Source organism: Humulus lupulus, chromosome 9, assembly GCF_963169125.1.
Source record: "Humulus lupulus chromosome 9, drHumLupu1.1, whole genome shotgun sequence".
NCBI classification, from domain to species: Eukaryota; Viridiplantae; Streptophyta; class Magnoliopsida; order Rosales; family Cannabaceae; genus Humulus; species Humulus lupulus.
In genome coordinates this window covers 164,868,152-164,874,948 of record NC_084801.1, presented here as the reverse complement: position 1 = coordinate 164,874,948, position 6,797 = coordinate 164,868,152, and the positions used below count along the sequence as shown (strand labels likewise).

The window sequence follows — 6,797 nt, the reverse complement described above, 5'->3', positions numbered from 1 at the left end:
AGGCTACTTGCGCTGTTAAAGCAGTAATCACATCTAGCTCATGCACCCCAGCTACCTTTCTAACTCCTGATGATCTTTCCTCTGACCACTGATGGTTGTTTGTAGCCTTGTCCTCCAGCAGCTCATAAGCACCAGCTGCACTCTTGCTCATAAAAGTACCTCCTGCTGCAGCATCTATAATAGTTCTGGTTGTTGGACATAAACCATTGTAGAAATTCTGTACTAGCATCCACTGTTCAATGCCATGATGAGGACATCTTCTCAGGAGTTCCTTAAACCGTTCCCAAGCTTCATACAGTGACTCCCCGTCATTCTGGCAAAAGTTATTTATCTCTCCCCTCAGTTTAGCAGCCTTTGACGGAGGGAAGAATTTGGATAAAAATTTCTGAGCCAGATCTTGCCAAGTGACAATGGAGTTTGGCTGCAGAGAATTCAGCCAACTCTTAGCTCTGTCCCTTAGAGAAAATGGGAAGAGCCTAAGCTTGATTGCGTCATCACTCACCCCATTATATTTGAAGGTTCCACACAACTCCAGGAAGTTGGACAAATGGGTGTGAGGATCTTCAGAGGGCAACCCATTGAATTGCACAGAGGACTGCACCATTTGTAAAATAGCAGGCTTGATTTCGAAGTTGTTGGCCTCTACAGCTGGTGGGCGTATACTATTTTGTACTCCCGTCAGAGTGGGTAGCACATAATCTCTCAGACTCCTCTCAGCGTTGGTCTGAGCCTGAACCCCTTGGACAACTCCTGGATTTATACCATTCCTGCCATCCCCATCATTCTGTGCCATCTTCACAGAATTCTGGGTCTCTCTCTTATTCTTTCTGATTTGATTGCAAGACTTTTCGATCTCGGGATTCAGAGGAACAAGTGTGGCTTTTCCTTTTCTGCCACGCATATACCAAAATTCACCTGAGATAGACAAATTAAGCAACTAAACAGATTAGAAACGAGAGAAATAAAAATCAAATTAGAATAAAAATTAATTAGACTGATATTGATTATTTTCAGTCCCCGGCAACGGCGCCAAAAACTTGTTGCGAAATTTAAAGCTATGCAAGTGCACACAGTCGCAAACTTGTAATAAAATGGTAAAACCAAGTATCGTCCTCAAGGACTGATTTATCAATTACCAATCAATTAATCCCTTAATTCTATTGATTAAGCAATTATCAGAGATTTTAAACTAAGAAAAATACTAACAAAACGCAGTGAAGAATTAAACAAATTAACAAAGAAAACACAATTAGGACAATTATGATTCTCTATTTTTCCACCCTGTTATTTCCTAATGCAAGCATCTATATCTCCTTTTCTCTATTCAAGAATAAGTTGCAACAACAATTCATAATCTGGTCAAGACTTATGAAAATCAATCTAAATGACAACTTCCTATATTTCTATGGTAAGTTGAATCATGTAGAGGGCATTAGCCACACAACTCAGAAAATAAGCAAATAACCTAGATACTTTCGTTCTAAATTAAATTTGCATCCAAACAATCAAAGCATATCAAATTTCACTTTTCAGATTTTAATTTGATTCATAAAATAACAATTAGAGGTGATCAATCAATAATCGCACAATTAACATAGATTGCAAGGAATTGAAAGAGATGAAGATGAATATCAATTTTGCATTAAACCATAACAAGGGTTTCCAAAAGATTCACATAAAAGCCCTAAAAGAAAATTTAGCCTATGATCTTCATTCTAGCAATAAGATAATTCAATTACAAACATGAAAATTGACAGAAAAAAATGATGAAAACTCAGGGACGAATCCTCCAATATGGTGTTCTTACTCCAGCCGTCGTTCTCTCCCTTTTCCAAACCTCCTTTCAGTCGCATATATGGCTCCCAAAAACCCTACTGAAAATTCCCTCTCCAAAAGACTGAATTGCCCATCAAAAATAACCAATTATGCCAGAAATCGCGACCCCAGCGCTACAGCGCTAACATTGTAGCGTTGTACCGCTAAACTCAGAAACAAAACGGGGAAAAACTAGGCACCAGCGCTGTAGCGCTATTTTGGTAGCGTTATAGCACTAAAGTCAGGAACTTTCTTCTTGAAAACTGCTTTCCAGCGCTGTAGCGCTGATGTTTTAGCGCTGTAGCGCTTAAGTCAGTGCTGAAGCTCTTCAAGAATTCTTCCTAGCGCTACGGCGCTCCCAAGGTAGCGCTGTAGCGCTACTTACAGAAACACCCAAAAGTCACAAATCATTCTCGATTTCATTCCATTTTCGCTCCTTTTCAATATTTGCAACACTTAACGTCAATTACCCTGAAACAAGAACAAACGAGCATAAATCCGAAATAAAACAATCCTAACTAAAGAAAAATAACCTAAAAACTAGAACCATAAACGAGCCTAAAACTCGTTTATCACTAGACTACTCACATCCCATATGCTTAATAAACCATACTAGCTACCATTCATTAAAGATTATGTACTTTAATATGTTGTTGACTATTTTATTCATTATATATAATTTTAATTCTCTCGTACCCATAAAAGATCATATTCTCATATATGAAAAAGTATTTTTTTTATTTATATAAATTATTAAAACAATATTTATAATAGTTAAATATAATAAAAATGTACTTTTTTTAAATCAATAAAAATGCCTTTTCACATGCTTTTAGGGCACCAACCCTAACAGGGGCAATTAAAGAATGTTCGTACCCATCACGGACTTCAAATCAATTCATTGTACCAAAGAAGAACAAGAAGATTTGGCTGTGCATTGACTTCACCAACCTGAATAAAGCTTGCCCAATGGACAGTTTCCCATTGCCAATAATATATTTGATGGTGGATGCAACGACAAGATATGAATAGATGAGTTTTCCGGATGCCTACTCAGGATACAATCAGATCCCAATGGCAGAGGAAGATAGAATTCACACAACATTTAAGAGAGCACAAACTCTATTATTACATGGTGATGACATTCTGGTTGATGAACGAAGGAGAAACTTACCAAAGGCTCATGAATAAGATATTTTCAGAATAATAGGGAAGAATAATGGAGGTATAATGATATGGTTGTGAAGTAAAAAAAAAAAAAGAAGCAAATCATCTCAACCATTTGAAGGAATGCTTCGAAGTGATAAATAAATTCAAAATGAAGCCGAACCCTGTGAAATGAGCATTCAGTGTTACTTCAGGCTATTTTCTGGGCCACATAATTATCAAGCGAAGGATTAAAGTAATGCCCGATCAGATAGCAACTCTATATGAAATAACCAAGCCTCGCATTGTGAGATATGTGCAGAAAATTACAGGGAATATTGCAGCAATAGGGAGATTTATCTCACGAAATTAAGATATATGTGAGCCTTTCTTCCAGCACATAAAAAAGAGTTCACAATTGTTATGGGGAGAAACGCAGTGCAGAGCATTCGAGGAATTAAAGAAATATCTGAGTTCACCACATGTGTTGAGTGCACCCGTACCAGAGGAGGTATTGTACATGTATTTGGTAGTCTCTGCATTGGTCGCAAGTTGGGTGTTGTTAAAAGAAATCGAAGGAAAACATAAGCCAATATTTTATGTGAGCAAGATGTTGCTAGATGCAAAAGCACGTTACAATGTGCTAAAAAAATTGTGATTGCCTTGATGACGATAAAGAAAAGGTTAAGACAAAGTTTTGAAACCCACTCAGTGATTGTGCTAACTGAGTTCCCTCTCAAAAAAATATTATCTAAGCAATATATATCATGGAGAATGTCCAAATGGGCCATCGACCTTACGATGTCTGTTTCGCTCCACCAAAGTAAAATAAAAGGCAGGTGTTGGCAGATTTCTAAAAATGAATTTGTTTGAAGACAAATTAGAGTAAGAAGTGCAGTTTATAGAAGAAGATTGGGTATGGGCAATGAGTACGGATGGTTTCCTAAACACAAGTTTTGCTGGAATTGGGATAGTGTTGGAAGCATCAGGGCTAAGGATTGAAAAATCATTACAATTACAAGATAAAGACATCAATAACGAGGTAGAATATGAGGCTCTGATTTATGGTTTAGAAATGGCAAAAGGCCTGGGAATATGAAGGTTATAAATCAGAGAAAATTCAAAGTTGGTGAATGAACATGTCAGCAGGAATTTTGATATGAATGAGCCAGGAATGAAGATACTGGAGCAGGTGAAAGCACTCTGAAAGAAATTTCTGCAATTCTATCTCAGCCAAGTACCACGCGAGATGAATTACAGTGCAGATGAATTGGCAAAACAAGCTTCGTCAGGCAAGTGCACTTGCAAGTCTTCTATCACGCTCAGCTCATCAGAGTCGAACAATTTTAGGACTTGTTTTGAAATCGAGCAGCACTGTGAAAGTTTGAAGGACCCGCTAGCACGCTTCGTAAAGGAGGGAATAGAGCCAAACAACAAGGATGAAGCAAAGAGTCTATGCGCTAAAGCTGCCCAATATACAATAATCAATGATCAACTCTACAAACGATCGTTCAATGGACCATACCTATGCTACCTAAATCAAAATGAAGCTAGAAAGTTAATAGAGGAAATTCATGAAGGGATGTCTGGTAATCACTCAGAGGAAGAATTTTAGCACATAAAGCTTTAACCGTGGGTTACTATTGGCCTTACATGATGATGGAAGCAGGGCAGTATGCAAGGGTATGCGATAAATGTCAGAGGCACACTCCGTTAATACACCAACTAGCACAGGCTCTACATTCTGTGGTTGGACCATAGCTGTTTTCCAAAATGGGGTATGGATGTAGTTGGAGAGTTATGCAGAGTAGCTGGAGGGAAACGATATGTATTGTTGGTGACATATTACAACCCTACATGGGTGGTAGGCAAAGCCTATAACACGGTTGGCAAGGTAAAAACATTAAATTTTGTCTAGAAACACATTATTTTCAAGTTTGGAATCCCAAAGAAGATAATTGTAGACAATGGGACACCGTTCAATAATGCAAAAGTAAAAGAGCTTTGCCAGTAGCTCAAAATCTATTTTGGGTTCTCGTCCGTTAGTTATCCACAAGGGAATGGGTAGGTTGAGGCTACTAACAAAGTAATTTTTGCCAATATCAAGAAAGATATAGAATATAAAAAGGGATTATGGCTAGAAGATTTGCCTAAAGTATTGTGGGCCTACTGAACCACGCGCCGAACTTGTAGTGTTCTAGAATATTTACTTAGCTAGCTAGATAATAGTAGTAGTTAGTATTAGTTGTAGCATGTTAGATTCCATGGATTTTGGTTCAAGCCGGGACTTAGTTGGACACTCATAGCAACATTTATGGATTTTATAAGTTTAACCTATAGTTTAAGAATATTAATTATAACATAAGGTTTGATTAATATTGCTGGTCCTAGATATATTATTTATTATAACCTAAGGTTTAGATAGAACCATTAAGAGCATGACACTTGTCATAATCATGATTATTAAGGAATTAAGTATTTTTGATGAATAGTTTTAATAAAAGAAAGCTCTAGAACCTTCCAAAAACGGTTAGGATCGTATTATGACTCAGTCAAAGTTGTTTATCCAATTCAAATTATGCTGAAAAAGTGCAAATACGTGTTTAATATATCAACGTATGCTGATATATTGCAGCATGGGGGTCGATAAATCGCCTATGGATGATACGAAAAAACACGTTGACTTTGTACGAACGATCGAACGAGGCTCGGGAATATAGGGGGAGGCGATATATTTCCTATAAGGGGCGATATATCGGCTCCATGAATGTATTTTTGAAAGTTTGATTTTTGAATTTTAAAAATACCCTTAACCACCTAGACCTGCCTTTGACCGAGTTATGGGCATCAGTTCAACGAAAGTTCAAATCTTTTTCATTTTACAATCATTTATTTATCCAAATTAAAAGGGGTTAGTTTCACTCCTTGAACTCGATAAACATGACCTAGTGCTGAGCCATTTTCTTCATTCTTCAAGCATTTGGTCAGAGCCTCCAAGGTGCTAGTGTTACTATAGAGAGATACACTTGGGTTTTGGGTTAAAGCTTTATCATTCTAAGCTTATATAAACACTTGGGAAGTGAGAAATAGTGTGATTGCGGTATTGAGGTTTAGACTAATCCATAAGGTCAATCAAGGTATTTCTATTCCTAAGTTCAGTTCTATATGGTTCTTTAGTTTTCTTTATTCAGATCCTAACACTTGTTTATGATTCTTGATTAGGTATTTATGTTCTTTAAACTTAAGGTTCTTCTTGGTAAGTTTCTTCTTGATGGTTTAGTTCTCATATTCATCTTTTTCTTTAGATTCTCACCATTTTTACTGTTGGTTTTTAGGAGTGTTCTAATTCCGTTCTTGTTCCCAATTATCCCTGCTTTTGGTAAGGAAAATATGATAGATTTTATGTTGTTATATGTATAATATGTTATGATATAATATGTTTATGTTATGATATGTATATGTAAAGTATGTTTTATAGTCCTTGGACATATGACTTGTCTAGCTAGCAAGCCCCAAAAATTTATGAAAATATGACTTGCTTAGATAGCAAGCCCCACAAATCTATGGGCATATGACTTGCTTAGCTAACAAGCCCCAAGAAGTATGATGGCCATTGTAGTCCTATATGATATATGTTTCTTTTATAGTCATATGTTTTCTAGTATATGTTTATGATATAGTTTTATGCTTATATGTCTTAGTAGATTTTCCTTGCTGGGCATTAGGCTCACTCCTTTATTTTTAGTATGATGCAGGAAAATAAACATGGAGGCGGAAGGATTCTTGGTAACTTGGCTTGTGTGTTAAGGATGAATGGACTGCGTATTGATCAAGGA

The 6,797-nt window shown here is 36.7% G+C and overlaps 1 non-coding gene across 1 annotated transcript; it reads left to right on the top strand.

The window, feature by feature from the left end:
- Positions 1–239: 239 nt before the first annotated feature.
- On the top strand, positions 240–346 carry LOC133802751 (small nucleolar RNA R71). Its single transcript, XR_009877499.1, has one exon. It is a non-coding gene; the product is annotated as a small nucleolar RNA R71 (small nucleolar RNA).
- Positions 347–6,797: the final 6,451 nt, after the last annotated feature.